We start from the raw sequence: 17,424 nt of genomic DNA on the forward strand, positions 1-17,424 counted from the left end.
CTTTTATTTCATCCCTGAAATTACTACTAATTTAAAGTCTCTTTTCCTAATGTGCCTGGCAATCCCATTTGCCTATAATTTCCCAAGAATTATAGGCTTTGAATTCATTCCTGGATGGAAGAAAAGATAGTTTTATGTAATACACTCTTTTATGTAAGTAACCAGGAGTTTTCAAAAGAAAGAAAATATTACAGTGCTTTTCTGAATGGGTATACTGTCATGGAAAGATGGGGCTGGAGGGATTGAACCAAACACTTACAGATGCAATAGGGAAAGCCTCTCTGTTTCACATTGTTTTTCCAGGTCAAATGAAAACATAAGGATTGAGGGCTTGGCCTCACCCTGGTGATATAATCAGGACTGGAACCTTGGTAGCAACATTTAAGGACAACAGAAGAATCGTTATGTTTAGGGGAAGGAAAGACCTCAAAAAAGAGAGATTATTCTGAATAACTCAGGCTGCTTTTCTCTTTTTGTTGTGTAAAATTCAATGTTTCCCCACTCCTTTTAGCCTCTACAGATGGTGATATTATTTTGAGAAGGATATGCTCCGGCTTTAGAAGCTGTTGGCAACCTCACAGACACTGGCTCCCCTGGGCAATGAGACACTTGCTAATAGAGAAACAAACTATAAAGATAGAAAATTCTACCCTGAATGACAAATCTGTGTGCTAATGATGAATCCAAGCTTTAGAAGTTGTGGGAATGTCCTTAGTCAGAAGTGAGACAAAACTCTTTCAGTTGCTTTCATTAGGGAAACACCCTAGTCACTAGGCTTAGGAATCATGAGTCAAAGCCAAGGACTGAAACCTAAGTATGTGTGTGTTGGGCCTTGAAAGGGAGTGTGCAGGGTTCTAGGTTCAGCACCTCTTCTATAATGCCTTTCCCCTCCCAAGTCTCCAGGTCAGGTCTGGCAGGATGTAATGACTCTGGATCTCTGCAATGAGTGGCATCTGAATAGCTCAGGGGAACTGGGCAACACCACCCAACCTGCACTGGGATTGGAGGTTGGGTGGAGTGACTGGGAGCTGCACGCCTAAGAGGTTGTCTTCTCCCGGAGGTCAAAGAAAGCTTTTGCCAAGCCTGTTAGGTGAGTCAACAGGAGACTTCAATCTCTACTTTTATCCATCCTAATTTTTTTTTTAATAGCACTAATGTATAGAAACTTCAGAAATGAATTATCTGATATTGCATATCTATATTTACCCCTAAAAAGAGATGTTAGATGGTTGGTTGAGTGGTTGTTATTTTCAATGCATGGGTTGTCTTTATACTCTGGGCATAAGTCTTAAATTAAACAAATCAGGGGCCGCTCGGCGGCGCAGCGGTTAAGTGCGCACTCTCCGCCGTGGTGGCACAGAGTTCGCAGGTTTGGATCCCGAGCACACACCGACACACCACTTGTCAAGCCATGCTGTGGCGGCATCCCATGTAAAGTAGAGGAAGGTGGGCACAAATGTTAGCCCAGGCCCAGTCTTCCTCAGCAAAAAGAGGAGGATTGGCATCAGATGTTAGCTCAGGGCTGGTCTTCCTCACAAAAAAAAAGAAAAAAAATTAATCAAAAATATTTTTAGTCAAAATCTTCTTTCAAAAGACCTAGTTAAATTGTCTAGCATACAATGGGACCAGGCCAAGTGGATTCAACACTTTAAATGGCATGAGTCATCCATGAAGACCATCCCTTCTCCTTTTCTCCTGAGTCTTCATCTACAAAGCTTTGAATTTAGATTACCTTGAGGAAGAAGGCAACATAACTGATTTTTTTTTTTAAGCAAATTCAAAAAGACAGAAATAAAACAATCTCTTCTAATCTGTGCTTCCCCTGCAATCTGACCTAGGGAATGGGTCCTCCATGGATCAGCTCAAGAAAGATGATGGTGTATTTACTACCTCTGAAGACCCTAAAGCTTTTGCCAACCCTAAAAGTGACCTAACCTTTTGGGGAGAGAGGGCCATTAGCTCATGAATGACGTAGACCAATGCAGAACTCCATGGACCTATAAGCTCTTGCCTCTGTAGAAACCAAAGTGGACTTGGGGGAAAGAGAGAGAAAGAGAATCATCATTTCATACTTACATTTGTAAGGCAGTACCCTTGAAGCATCCAGAAGCCAGATCTTTGAGAGGTCTCAGAAACTACCTTACCTTGGGTCTCAAAGAACTGCTGACACCTTTGGCTGGCAGCCCCAAGCAGGCAGCTGGTTCTAGTGACAGGGAGACATTCTGAACAACCCCAAACAGAAGCCCATAGCCATTTACTGAGTACCTAATAAATCCATGTATAACTCCATGGTCTCTGTTCTGGAGGGATGTGCATTTTGTTGACGAGCCCCTAGTATCACAAAGCCCCCCCTGCAATGAATGTTTCTCTGAGGAGTGCTTGGGGTCTCTTGTTTGTTTTCTGCCTGTTGGCCATTTCCCCATATCTACCTCTCTTCCCTTTCATGCCCACAGCAGAGCCTATTACTGCAAATTGGTGATGAGGCAAGGTGGCTGGGAGGTGCTCCTGCATGGAGGAGTTCTGTTGTTTTTATAACCAGTGCCAGCTCTGAGTGGATGGTGAGTAAGAGCCTCTTCCTCTTCCCTCTGGGCTGTCCTCCTCTCCCATACCAATGTTGTTGCTGGCTTGTTTCGGTTATGGTGCGAAGCAAGGGTTGCTGCCTGGCTCTGATGTTCCCCAGGCTTAGGACCCACAACTCGAGAAGGCAGCAAAATCTGTAAGTAAGGGCAGCATTGGCCTGTGTTTCTTATTAGCCAATATTCCGGCATGAGGGCTTCTGGGGAGAAGTGGCAAATGTGAAGGCAATAATACAGCATTCATTACTCTTACTTCCTCCATTAGGTAAATTGAAAGTGCTTGCTTGGCACACAAGAGCCAAATAGATGTAGAATGCATCTTCCAGTGACCTTTGGGCTGATTTTAGGTTAGGCAGCCTTTTCTCTAAGAGAATCATATTTCTGGCAAGTTTCTTTTTTTTAAATATAAATGACATCTGAAATAACATCAAACATTCATTCTCATGTTTGAACATTATAATATAAGAGCAATTATGGTTATCCAGACTTCCCTAGACATTGATTTTGCCATTTTCCATCCTGCTTATAGAGTAGTATTCATTTTGGATTTTAGCTGCTCTTTTGTGTACATTGCTAACATATTTGTCAGCTGCCACATTATTATAAGCAGATATAATGGGGAGTTTTCTTCTAGAGAGACCTCCACAGTTCATGCTCACAGAATTTGTTCTGTACACCCTGTAGGGGAAAAAATAATTCGTTGTTTGTGTATACATGAGTGTGTGGTTTCTTTCTGCGTTTTTTTTGGTAGCTGTAATCTGCAAAGTTTCTGCATCTTTAAGCATAAAGATCGGTTTCTCATTTTGTAACATAGTTCTTTTCAAACTTGTAGTTTAATTGAATCCATCTTAGAGTGACACTTTAAAGAATGCTCTCCTGCATCAGAAGCGCTTCTCCAAACCAGGTGCTCTTTGCGCTCACCTGCTGGCGTGTTTGATGAGTAGCCAGCCACAGCCGGGTGTTCTGATTTGTGCCAAATCCATTCTCTATATGGGAGTCTGTGCTTGAGAAGATGAGTCATGCTAATTATTCAGACCTCTTCCTTGGAAGTATTGTGCCAAAATCACAGAAGCAGAAAAGCCAGAAACAGTATGAGGCTTGGTATTGATGGACCATAAAATCAGAATTTCAACTCATAATGTTGCTTTGTTCTCAGATACATCATCTTTCCAGCTATGAGCTCACCAACTCTTGCTCTATCTCTGGGCCAATTGGCATCATTGCCATTCTACTGATGGAGAATGGGAGATGCAGCTGGGCAAGCCAAATTGCCCCAAAGCCAGGTGATCTAGCTAGAACTGGGAGCCAACTCCCTTGCCTTCTCTCCAGCCCCTTGCTGTCTGAGACAACACGGCTTAGAAGAGAGAGCTAGAGGCTAGGTTGAAACTGCCAATGTTGCCTGAAAGTGCTCTATATTTGAATTATCATTCAGAAGCCAGGAGAAACCAAACAGTGGATACACAAATAGAAATGGAGAGAAGACAGCAGAGAAGAAGGTTAAAAATGAGGAAATTTGGGATCAAGAATGTAGGGAATATGCTTGAATACCCTTTTTATGCAGGCCGTGATGCCTCTGTTAACTGTGGGCTGAAATGTGCTAGATAATATCTGTCTCACAGAAAGTACAGAATATCCTCCAGTAGGAAGTGGTAATTAAAGTAAAGCTAATGCATAAACTTAAATCATGAGTTCAATAAATATTTGAGCATCTCCCATGAGCCAGGTCCTAAAATATTCATCTTTGTAGCCTCACTGCCTATCACATGGTAGATAAATAAGATGAATGGATGGGTTGATGGATAGGTGGACACACGTTGACCATGAAATTTTATTTTAAGGATTCCCTGCCTTCTCCTTGCTCTTCCTTCCTTGGGACAGCCCATACAATCCAACAGAAACTCCTACCTCCCCCCTCCCGGAACCACCCACTCACAGGAAGGCGAATTTCCTTAATGAAGGCAAGTAATTACGGGCCTGTGTGCCCACAGGGAGGAAGGCTTGATGTACTTTTACTCAGACTGAATCTGGGAAAACCATGTCAGGAAGTAGGGCACACCCTAACTGACTCAGGGGAGTAATATTTGCATGTCGTGGGCTTCACTGCAGCAAGGCTGACACAGGTGCGTAATCTCTGGGTCAGGCAATCAGAGCAAATTTGCCTCCGTGGTCTCCAGAGCTCCACACCCTTCATGCACTATCTACTGAGCTTTCCTCCTAGGATCCCACCTTCATCTCAGACATATGCGGCCGGGATCTAGGAAAGGCACACCAGGCACCATTATTTATTGAATGCCCTCAATGCATTGGCCTCAAAACAAATGCAGAAATAGATTACTGTACCTGACCAGTTGGTTCACATTTTAAACAAATAAATAGGCAGATAAAGGTGAATTAAGTAGAAGGGAAGGTGGAAATATACTCCAGAGAGATGCTGGTGCTGGAGAGGGGAAACTGGTCAGAGCCTGTCATTTTGAGAGCTTGAGTAGCACAGGATCTTAAAATGTTTCAGATCCAGCTCCATGTTTTTGATCAGCCAGAGGAAGAGCAAATTTGGTTGGAAGAGAGAAAGACGAGCCACACTTCATGCCCTAACGTTAATTCATTCCTTTGTGGTTGTTTCTGTCTTTGGGCCACCACTGTACCTTGAATGTGCCTCTGACAAAACACGTGGCCAGCCGTGGCCAAGCTATTATTTGTTTACTTTCTATCTCCTCTCGTAGAATGTGAGCTCAATGAAGGCAGGGACTTTGTCGACTTCATCTCTGAATTCCCAAAGCCTGATCAATAAATGCTCGTTGAATTTACATATGATACCCACCCCAGTGACTCTAATTGAGTCTCAAGTGAGAGCTTGGGTGAGAATGTTAGATGCTCTAGAGATTCAAAATAGAAGTAACTGGATTTGAGTGGTCAGACAGCTTCCTGGAATATAGCATTACTCACTGGGACCTTGAGATGATGGGATCAAGAGTGGAGGGTGGGCAATCACCTGAGGCAAAGGCTCAGAACTGGGGATGCTCAGAACTAGGAATAGTGAGTAGACCAGAGTGACTGAAGCAGAGGGCTTGTGTCACATATAAGAAGGGTAGGATGTCACATGTGAGAAAGGTAGGATGAGGCCAATGTGTGAAGGGACAAATGAAGGTGTTTGAAATTTAAATTTTTGACAATGGGAAGCCACTGAAACCATTTAAGCCAAGCTGTAAGAGATAAGGGGAAAGCTCAAAAGAGCTGAATCCAGCAGTGCCAGGCAAGATGGGTTGGAGCATGAGGTTGGAGCCAGAGGCAAGGAGCCTGCGTGGGAAGGTACAGCAACAATCTATGAGTTAAGTGATAAAATTCTGGTCTTAGAGAGGTGGCAGTGGGAATGAATTTCAAGATTGTGGGGTTTTTGTTTTGTTTTGTTTTAAGTTAAATATATCATTTGTATTTACAGTTTTCTCTAAATGAGGATTAAAATAATGATGGCTAAACGCTTTATTTAGGGCTTACTGTATGCCAGTCACTGTTCTAAGCATTTTACATACAGTATGTCAATTCATCCTCACAACACCACTTTGAAGTACTATTAGCCCCATTTGACAGATAAATTAACTGAGGCATAGAGATTAAGAAACGTGCCCATGGTCATAGAGTTAATAAGACATAGAGCCAGGATTCAAACCAGGATGTAAGGCTGCATAGCTCAAAGTCTTAACCACAAATACCCACTTCAGCAGGTTCATGGGAGGATTTATGGTATGATGAAAGAGGTTCTAAAATGTGATGTGAGTTAGCATCATTTTGAAAGGAGAATAAGGAAACATTTCCTGCATCAGCTTATCTATCATCATTAATTGCCTACTCCAGTTTAAGTTGATCAGTATACGGGAAAATTTAAAATCTGTAATAGAATAATAAGCCTTTTCTTTTTAAATGTTGATTTTCCAAATTTAAAAATTAATAATATTCATTATAAAAATTCAAATATTACAGAAATAACAGATATAGAGTGAACGTGCTATGCAGTCCTAATTGCCCGCAAATCATCCATTATTGGGTGGAAATTCCTCCAACTCTTTTCTTCTATACATGCTGACACGTTATCATCATTTATGTTAACAGTAATCCTTTTTTCTCAAAGGTGATTGTAGGGGCCGGCCCTGTGGCATAGCGGTTAAGTGGGAGCGCTCTGCTGCTGGCGGCCTGGGTTTGGATCCCGGACATGTACTGAGGCACCACTTGTCAAGCCGTGCTGTGGCGGCGTCCCATATAAAGTGGAGGAAGATGGGCACAGATGTTAGCCCAGGGCCAGTCTTCCTCAGCAAAAAGAGGAGGATTAGCATGGATGTTAGCTCAGGGCTGATCTTCCTCACACACACAAAAAAAGGTGATTATATTGTTTTGTAACATGCTTTTTCATTTAATATATTTTGGACATCTTTCTGTATCAGGACATACAGCTTTATTTCATTTCCTTTAAAAGTTGTATAGGATTCACCTTAACTTTCAGCATGACCCAGTCTGGATTCATGCTCTTTTCCAATCAGCAGAGCAACAGGTCTGATGTGACCTAGATTCTTACCTCAATGCCACTTTTGTCCCTTTTGTGTCTAGGACTCAAGGCAAGCTCAAGTGGAACTCAGTTTTCTGTTTCTGTGAAAATGATAGAAGCTGGCATTTCTCTAGTACTCACTATGAGCCAGCAATTCTTCCTAGCCCCATGTTATAGTTGAGGAAACTGAGGCCTAGAGAGGTTAAGTAACTTACTTGCTCAAGGTCATACAGCTAGCAATTAGAAAGTCAGAACTTGAACCCTGGCTCTTTGACTCCAAAGCTTGTATATTTAGCACCACACTGTCTCTTGATCTCTTTTAGAAGTCTTTAACCTAAACTAGTTAGTGTGAAGCGTCATGTTGACGTTAACTGGAGGGTAAAAGTTAGTCAATTAAGATGAGCTCTGCTACTTCTCGTGATGGCACCCTTCACAAATACCACTAAGCGTCTGAGTAATGACTCCTGAGGTACCAAATATTGGGGCTTCTTTTTTTTTTTTTTTTTATCTGGGTTGTATTTTATTTTATTTTATTTTATTTTTTTTAATTTTTTGTTTATTGCAGTAACATTGGTTTATAACATTGTAAAAATTTCAGGTGTACATCATTGTACTTCTATTTCTGCATGGACTACATCATGTTCACCACCAAAATACTAATTACAACCCTTCTTAAAACTGTCCTGAAAATTCCAGGGATGAAATATTGTAGAATATGTCTTTATACCAGTGATTCATTGAAGTGGATGAGCCCCTTAAGAACTAGGGTATTTTTTTAGCAGCTCCCCCCACCCTCTTCTTACTGCTGCCTTGATGGAGTCAAGTTTCTGTGAGTTCTTTCAGATTACCTTGAAAGGTTTACAACTTCCCTCCCTCACTGCAGGATTTAGGTACCCACTCCAGATCCAGATTAGTTTTTGTAACACTAGAAGAAAGTAAAGTAATAGAGTAGGTTTCCCTCAAAAAGCTTTCTTTGATTAGAAACTGTGTCCATGTCCATGTAGGATTTGATTACACCTCAGACTTCTCTGGAGAAATTACTGCTAGAATATACAAGACACCATGTGGTTAGGGGTACGTGAAGGTGGGAGAATACGTTAGGTGCCCTTGTATCATTTTCTAAAAAGCATACGATTGGAAGGTCTGTATAGGAGAGTCACTGAAAGTTCTTACATATGAGGAAACCACTGTCAAAATTAACACCGCTTCTCAGCCATTGGCTAAATAAACAAAGGAGGACAAAATCTTAAAGACAAATGAATTTTAAATAAAGGCCAACTAATTATAGCGGGGAATGTGTTGGATAAGAGTGGGTAATTGTAATTATATAGTAACTATGTCAAAAATGTAATCACATGCCACCTAAACATTTGCTAGGGGATGAATCCACCCCCTGCAACCATCCCCTTCTGATCTCAAAGACCCACATTGGCTTTGTAAAATGTGTAATATGGTTTCCTCTTCTTAGAAGGGTGACCTTTTCCAGGCCAATTAAAAGGTGCTGCTTTGAGGATATTGGAACCCACGCTCAAAAGGATAAAAGGAAATTGAAACTTCTATTAAAAGGAGCAAATGATGCCTGGAGCAATTGGGATTAGAAAAGAACAAAGTCAATTCTAAAAAAGATCCCCAAATCAAAGAGCTGCTTCTCTCATCAAATACCGAGAGAAAGTAAAATGATTTTTAATGAAAAATGGGGCTATGGAATCAGCCTTTTGCCTAGATCCTGGATTTCAATGAAAACCAGTGAGAAGTTTTGAGCAAAATCCTTTGAACTTCTTGGGAGAAATGTGCTACGTAAATTTAAGATAATGTCATAAAAGATAAACTAGCTTTCTCCCAAATTAGATAAAATGATCCAGAAAGATATTTAAAGAGTAACAGTAAAAAATAGTGTATTATTAGTATTGATTTATAATTGATTTTCCATCTGACATAAAATAATTCATGGGTTAAAATCTAGCATGTTTTAATTGAGATATAATTCACATATAACATTGTATTAGTTTTAGGTGTACAACATAATGATTTGATATATATTATGAAATGATTACCACAATAAATTAACATTAATCACCACACATAGCTACAATTTTTTTTCTTTTGATGAGAACTTTTAAGATTTACTCTCTTAGCAACTTTCAAATATACAATACAGTATTGTTGACTGTAGTCACAATACTGTACATTACATCCCCAGGACTTATTTATCTTATAGCTGGAAGTTTATACCTTTTGATCACTTTCCTCCACTTCGCCCACCCTCTGCCACTGGCAATCACCAATTTGTTCTCTGTATCTATGAGTTTTGCTTTTTGTGTTTTTTTTTTTTTAGATTCTACGTATAGGTGAGGTCATGTATTTGTTTTTATCCATCTGGCTTATTTCACTTAGCATAATGCCCTCAGGGTCCATCCATGCTGTCACAAATGGCAGGATTTCCTTCTTCTTTTATGGCTGAACAATATTCCATTGTATATATGCACCACAACTTCTTTATCCATTCATCCATCAATGGACACTTAGGTTGTTTCCATGTCTTGGCTATTGTAAATAAATGCTGCAATGAACATGGGGGTGCTGATATCTTTTCGAGTCAGTGTCTTCATTTTCCTTCAGATAAATATGCAGAAGTGGAACTACTGGATCATATAGTATTTCTATGTTTAGTTCTTTGAGGAACCTCCATACTGTTTTCTATGGTGGCTATACCAATTTACATTCCCACCAACAGTGCACAGGTGTTCCCTTTTCTCCACATCCTCGCCAACACTTGTTATTTCTTGTCTTTTTGATGACAGCCATTCTAACAGGTGTGAGATGATAGCTCATTGTGGGTCTCATTTGCGTTTCCCTGATGATTAGTGATGTGGAGCACTTTTTCACTACCTATGGCCATTTGTATATCTTCTTTGGAAAAATGTCTATTCAGTTCCTCTGTCTGTTTCTTTTTTCCTTTGGTGAGGAAGATTGGCCCTGAGCTAACATCTGTGCCCATCTTCCTCTATTTCGTGTGTGGGACACTGCCACAGCCTGGCTTGATGAGTGGTGCATAGGTCCATGCCTGGGATCTGAACCTGTGAACCCCAGGCCACCAAAGTGGAGTGCGCGAACTTAACTCACTGTGCCACCAGGCTGGCCCCCTGCCTGTTTTTTAATTGAATTGTTTGTTTTTTTGCTATTGAGTTGTATGAGTTCTTTATATATTTTGGATATTAACCACGTATTGGATATATAATTTGCAAATATTTTCTCCCATTCCAGTTTGCCTTTTCATTTCGTTGATGGTTTCTTTTGCTGTGCCAAAGCTTTTTAGTTTGATGTAGTCCCCTTGTTTATTTTTGCTTTTTTTTTTTTTTTTGTCAGAAAGATCAGCCCTGAGCTAACATCTATTGCCAATCCTCCTCCTTTTTTTTCCCCCAGAGCCCCAGTAGATAGTTGTATGTCATAGTTGCACATCCTTCTAGTTGCTGTATGTGGGACACAGCCTCAGCATGGTCGGAGAAGCGGTGCATCAGTGCGCACCCAGGATCCGAACCCAGGCCGCCAATAGCAGAGTGTGCGCACTTAGCCGCTAAGCCATGGGGCCAGCCCTATTTTTGCTTTTGTTTCTTTTGCTTTTGGTGTGAAATCCAAAAAATCATTGCCAAGACGTATGTCGAGGAGCTTACCGCCTATCTTTTCTTCTAGGAGTTTTATGGTTTTAGGTCTTATGTTCAAGTCTTTAATCCATTTAGAGTTGATTTTTGTGCCTGGTGTAAGATAGTGGTCCAGTTTCATTCTCTTGCATGTATCTGTCCAGTTTTCCCAACATCGTTTATTGAAGAGACTATGCTTTCCTCATTGTATATTCCTGGCTCCTTTTTCATAAATTAATTTTCCATATATGTGTGGGTTTATTTCTGGACTCTCTATTCTGTTCCGTTGATCTATGTGTCTGTTTTTATGCCAATACCATACTGTTTTGATTACTATAGATTTGTAATATAGTTTGAAATCAGGAATTGTGGTGCCTCCAGCTTTGTTCTTCTCAAGATTGTTCTGGCTCTTTGGGATCTTTTGTGGTTCCATACAAATGATTGTTTGTTCTATTTCTGTGAAAAATGCCATTGGAATTTTGTTAGAGATTGCATTTCACCTGTAGATTGCTTTGGGTAGTATGGACATTTTAACAATGTTAAGTCTTCCAATCCATGGGAACAGAATATCTTGCCATTTATTTGTATCTTCTTCCATTTCTTTCATCAATGTCTTATAGTTTTCAATGTACTGGTCTTTCACTTCCTTGGTTAAATTTATTGATAGGTATTTTATTCTTCTTGATGCAATTGTGAATGGCATTTTCTTAATTTCTAAAATCTAGCATTTTGACAACCCGTGATACACACAGTGACAATCAATAGGTGTTCGCTGTGATGGTAATTGTTATAACCTTAGTAGATGGTTCTCTCCTTAATACAGTTTATAGTAATCATCTGTATTAGTCAGCTCAGTCTGAGATAATAGAATACCACAGCCTGCAGGGCCTAAATAACAGAAATTTATTTTCTCACAGTTCTGGGGGCTGGAAAGTCCGAGATCAAGGTTCCAGCAGGGTTTGGTTTCTGGTGAGAGCTTTCTTCCTGGCTTGTAGACAGCCACTTCCTCACTGTGTCCTCACATGGCCTTTCCTGGGTGCATGCAAAAGTGTGTGAAGAGAGAGAGGAAAAAAAATGAGGTCTTCGGTGTCTCTTATAAGGACACTAATCTTCTTTAAATCAGGGCCCCACCCTTATGACCTCATTTAACCATAATTACTTTCTTAGAGGCCCCCATCTCCAAATATTGCCACACTAGGGGTTAGGGCTTCAACATATGAATTTGGGGGGGAGGGGTGCGGTGGGACACACACAAACATTCAGTCTATAACACCAGGCAACAATAACAAAGTAGTCAGAGAACTCCTGGACTTGGAAAGGCTTCCTACCACACTTGCGTATTAATGGGTAATGCCGTTGCCACTTAGAGGATAGCTGGGTGGCTGGCTGGCAAGCCAGGAAATCTAAGAGCAGGCTAGGGCTGCATTTTCTGTTTGTTTAAACTGTAAATGAACTAATTGCTCAAGCCAAGGAGCGTCACATCCTTGGCACACCCAGCAGAAGGCTCTCCATTACGATTTGTTTGAATTCCCTTAAGATATGTTTAATGGCACTGTAGCCAATGGGAAATTCTCTCTCATAAGACATCACTTTGGGACAGTGCCCAGCAAATCAGGGCATTGGCAAAGGAAGCTTCACAGAGTCCAACTTCACTACCCCTGAACTTCAACCTAGTTTTAATGGTGGATAAAACTATCATTTTATAATTGAAAATAAATTATAATTCTAGAAGAAAGCAGGTCACTCCTACTTATACTGGGACTCAAAGCTACCTTAAAGATCCCAGGATGCCTTATCTCAGCTTGGAAATTCTAGGATGAATTAAGTGTTAAATTTAATTACAAAAAAGAAGTACACAGCCACTTCTGTGCCAGTGCGTATTAAGCAAAGGCAAACGTATCCAGCGTTGGCAGTCAGTTTTAGCGGTTCAATAATTCGAGTTAGATAAAAGGAAAAAGGAGCTGCTGAGACAAGAAAGATGGACAAAAGACATCTGGACTGATAAAAGGCCAACTGAAAGAGGAGCTGAAGATAACCAGAAGAAACTGCTCATAAATTTGCCTCAGGGTTCAGACAGGGTCATGCGGCTGAATTATAGGCAAGGGTCACTGTGGTGAATTTAGAACTTATGTCCTGGTTTTGATACCTCTAGGCAGCCTCCTTCTCCATGTACCTCATCTCTAGGCATTGGGTGGTGCAATATGCACAGATGAAAAGAATTGCCCAGTATGGACCTACATTACAGGTTATGCATAGTTGATGGGACTACAAGGTCCCTGAGAAGTGGGTCAGCCTGCGTCCCATCTCACAGCCTACTGCCTCAGCTGTGTTATGTCAAATGGCTAATAAAAAACTCACCTGACAGCTTAAAAGTTTTAATATTTACATTTCCCTTATGATTCCAGGGAGGCCAGGCCTTCCTGGAGAGGGTGTTCCAGGTTATGAGTTCATACAGGGTGAGAAATACATTTGAGTGTACATACATATATGTGTGTGTGTATGTACATACATATATATGTGTGTGTGTGTGTGTGTGTATGTGTTGATATTTCAACAGCATCATTGCTGGTGAGCAAATATAGGTTTATGCATATGGCCCAGGCATTTGGCTTGTTGTTCAGAGATGTAGGCCTGGAGCAGATAAATCATGATGTGTTTTGAGAGAGAAGAGGGAGGAGAGGGCCATGCATCCTACCCCATTGATCCTGATAGGACCTTTGCTTTATTTAAAGTATGAATATAAAAGTAGAATTGAACTCCTTTAGGTCTGATACTGTGAAATGGGTTAATATCACACAGAGCTGCTCAATAAACTTAAAACTTAAAAGCTCAATAATCTTAAAACTTAGTGTAATTGTATGCTATACAATTACATGATTTATATCAAGCATGATTATCCTTTCTGCCATTGGTGCCACTAAGCTGCCAGGGTTAGGAATCCTATATTAAGGTCTTCCACATGCCAGACCCTGTTCCACATCAGGATTTCTTAATCTTGGCTCTTATTAACATTTTGCGCTGGATAATTCTGTGTGGGGTTGAGGGGGGGAGTGCGGAGGGGGGTCTATCCTGGCTTAGCAGCATCCTGCCCTCTACCTACTAGATGCTAGAAGCACACTTCCTCCACCTCCCATTGTGACAAACCAAATGTCTTTGGACATTGCGAAATGTCCCCTGGGAGCACAGTTGCCCCAGGTTGAGAACCGCTGTTCTAGACACATGATGTGTTTGTTTGAGATGGGATGTGATGTATGCAAAGGGCATGAGCTGGGAGTCACATTGCTGTCTTCATTCCTTCGTTCACTTTATTTACTGAGCCCTTGCTGTGTGCCAGGAACTGTGCCAGTTGATGAGGATATAAGGATGGAGAAGACATGGTTTTTGCCTTAAGGAGAAGAGTCTGGTAAGGGAGAAAAACTCGTAAGTAAATAACCAATCGATGTGGTAAATGCAGTGAAATAGACATGGGAGCACGTGGGAGCACATGAAAATGGTCTAGGAGAGAGAGCTCCTGACTCAGCTTGGGAGTAGAAGCCAGAGGCATCCAGGAAGGCTTTTCTGAGTTGCCTCGTCTGAGCTGAGTCTGAAAAGATAAGTAAATGAAAGAGGTGAGAACATTGAACAGAGGCGTGATTCAGTGTTGCATAGGCAACGTTGAAGCGTAAGACCAGAGGCAGAGGTGAAGACAAGCCTGGAGTGTGTTGCGTGTTGGGCAGGGAATGCTAAAAGTCTGGAGAGGGAGACAGGATGAGCTTGTTGCCTGTACTTTATTCGAGAAGGTGGGGAGCCAGTGAAGGGTTTAAGTGAGGGAGAGACGTGTTTGTTGAAACCGATTGCTTTGGTCGGCATGCTGAGAATGGATTTAAGGGGCACAAGAGTGAGCAGGGAGACCAACTTAGGAGGCCATGAGATAGTGAGGGCCTGAAATAGGGCAATGGAAGTAGGGAGAGATCCGAGAAGTATTTCAGAGATGAAATGGTGTGACTTGGTGTCTCTTGGATATGGGAGATGAGGAAGGGGGAGTATTCAAGGATGACCGCCTGTCACTCTTGTTGTAAGTGCCTCTCTCAGTGTCTAGCATGTAGGAAATGCTCAGTGAGGGTAACCGTTGTATTATGCTATCATATCAACTTCTTCTTATCCCTACTTTGCAAATGAGAAAATTGAAGCTCAGAAGAAAAAAATGGTTAGCCCAAAGTCACACAGCTAGTGAGTAGAGAACCAGAATTTGAGCTCTGTTTGACTGTCTATCTTTCTCCCTATCTTACTATGTGGCTTTGGCTAAGTGTGGATTAAACCGGTGAAAATGGCTTCACTCGGAAAGAAGTGGACTTGGTTACCATTCGCTTTTTATGCTTGGTAGGTGCTCAATATTTACTGAATGGAGGAATGATTGATTTTAATGAAAATTACGCCAATATTTACATATCATTTTCATGCTTTCCAAATTGTTGAGGGGAACAAGAAGTAGCTTACCAAGTATTACATGCAAATATCACCCGCCTGAGCTGCAGCTTTAGTCTCTTCTCAGGTTCCTGGCACCTGCGAGTGAAGTCTTCTTGCCCCACAGTTCATTGTTCTGCCTCTTTGTTTAAATGCTCACGTGTCTCTTCAGACATAGGTATTACAAATACTTGTTAAATGATTCAGTAATTTATATTATTTTTTTAGCATCACCATTAAGTTCTGGGCCAATCAGAGGACCTCCAGTCCTACTGTCATTTCTATCTGAAAATACTAAATGTGATCAAGACCAAGAATGACTGCTGGGCAGGAAAAAGGGGAAGATGGTGACTGGGCTAAAGGTTGAATCTTATGGGATGTCGTTAAGATAAACACAAAGACATTCCTATGTTACTTCTCTCTAGGTTTGCTTCCTTAACCTTTCCTTCTCCAAATCTAGACTTCAAAGCTCCTAGAAAAACCAAGATATAAAAGTATAGGATTAGTTGCCCAATTTACTTATATTTTAAGAAAGTGTCCAAAAAAGGCAGTTAAGCCTGTCTGACAGCAGTGACAGGTCTCATCGTCAGAAAATCCAAGAATGATTATAGCTTGTGACCTGTGATGGTGCTAAAGGCCTATAAGAATTGCCAGGGAATGTCTCTGGTATTTCTCTCTCAGGATCACCTTCTTTGTAACTGCTGGAGAGGGAAAGTTCTGGACTTGGATGGAAGACGATCGACAGCACTTCAGTTACCTGTAGCTGCTTATATCTGTTATCTGTGCATGTGAGGATTTGTACCAGACCTGAAAACAGAGAGACATTCACAATTTTGTACTCATGAAATTATGATATAGAGACACACAGAGCCCAGGGCCCTCTGCAGTGGCCCACAGAATCGGGGATTCTTTGGTTTGGGGTCAGGGCCTCAGAGAAAGTGAGCGTACCAGGAAAGCGCATTCCTCATTCCCTATTCCTGCTGCTCCTGCTTGGGTTCCAACTACAAGGGAGCCCTTGGTGGTATTTTTTATGCATTTGTGGCACCAGAGCCTCTTCACCATTCCCAAGGCAGGGCTTGACTCTCCACCTCAAGCAGGGCCTTGTACTATGGTTCTCCTTAGAAACTATCACTGAGAATGGTTCTTAATGTTATGGTTCACACTCAGTCCAATTTAAAAGAAACAGATTATTCCTTTAAAAAATCATCTTTGAGTTTAAATTATAGGTAACCATAATGTTTCTCCACTGGATGCTTAGGCACTGGATATTCCTCCAGGTAGAACACCCTTGCTCTATATTCTCCTTTGTCTGCCATATTTTATTCATTCTTCAGATCTCAGCTTAGAGGTTACTTCCTCTGGGCCTCTTCTGACCTCTCACTTAGTTGCAGAGCACCTGCCAAAAGCCCTCCTCCCTCTGTGTTGTAATATAATTGTCGAAGGCCTTCAAGTTTCTCTGGGGCGGAGATGGCACCATATTCATTGCAGTATCTCCAGTGATGGACACACGGTGGGCTGTCAAAGATCACTTGAACTGAATTGGAGCAACTTGGAAAGTGCGGAAGCTTTGCAGCCCAATAGACGTGGACTTGCATCCACGTAGTCACTCACCAGCTGTATAACTGAAAATGTCACTTACTCTAACTGTGCCCCAATTTCCCCATATGAAAAATGGAAATAACAATACTTACCTGAAAGAGTTGTGAAAAGTCAAACACTGTTTCTGGCACATAGCGGGTGCCTAAAAATATATTTATTCCTTTGATTATTATACTAGGTTGAGGATTAGAAATTCCTTCCAAAACGTTTATGCTGGGCCACTAATTTGGTGAGAGGTCTCACTCTAAGTATCGGCATACGTATTTTTTAATAATTTTGCATATTATCTAATAGTGAAAGGCAGTCATGAAGGGTGAAAGAAATACAACATTTGAAGTCAGGGGACCTGGTTTGATTCATTTTGCCCTCCTTTCCCCTGCTAAGTGACATATGCATTCATTCGTAGCTACCCACTCTGTTCAAAGCTATTTGCCTTAACTTGAATGATTTGCCTTAATCTGAATGTGCCTGCTCATTACTAGCTCTAAAAATTAAAAATGGAATATTAATTACCATCCCACTAAAAATAGTTTCTATTTGGTTCGAAGTGTGCTCTGCTCTGTTAATGTAAGCAAGTAGTGAGTGTGCTGCCAGTCAAGGTCCCCTTGGGGTCGAGATTCTGTTTCTGTGGTGC

At 41.2% G+C, this 17,424-nt stretch overlaps 1 protein-coding gene across 8 annotated transcripts in view; it reads left to right on the plus strand.

Moving 5' to 3' along the window:
- Positions 1-17,424, plus strand: part of SHROOM3 (shroom family member 3) — a 310,752-nt gene that overhangs the window by 187,970 nt on the left and 105,358 nt on the right. Inside the window, exon 1 of one of the 8 annotated variants that reach the window (XM_087434462.1) lies at positions 2,454-2,558. The exons of the other annotated variants lie outside the window; for them this stretch is intronic. The gene's annotated coding sequence lies outside the window, so the exon portion shown is untranslated. Of the gene's footprint in view, positions 1-2,453; positions 2,559-17,424 lie in introns of those variants that run through there. 8 annotated transcript variants of the gene reach the window in all.

The sequence above is a fragment of the Ceratotherium simum genome, chromosome 8, assembly GCF_057802395.1.
Source record: "Ceratotherium simum simum isolate JZ-2026a chromosome 8, ASM5780239v1, whole genome shotgun sequence".
Classification (NCBI taxonomy): Eukaryota; Metazoa; Chordata; class Mammalia; order Perissodactyla; family Rhinocerotidae; genus Ceratotherium; species Ceratotherium simum.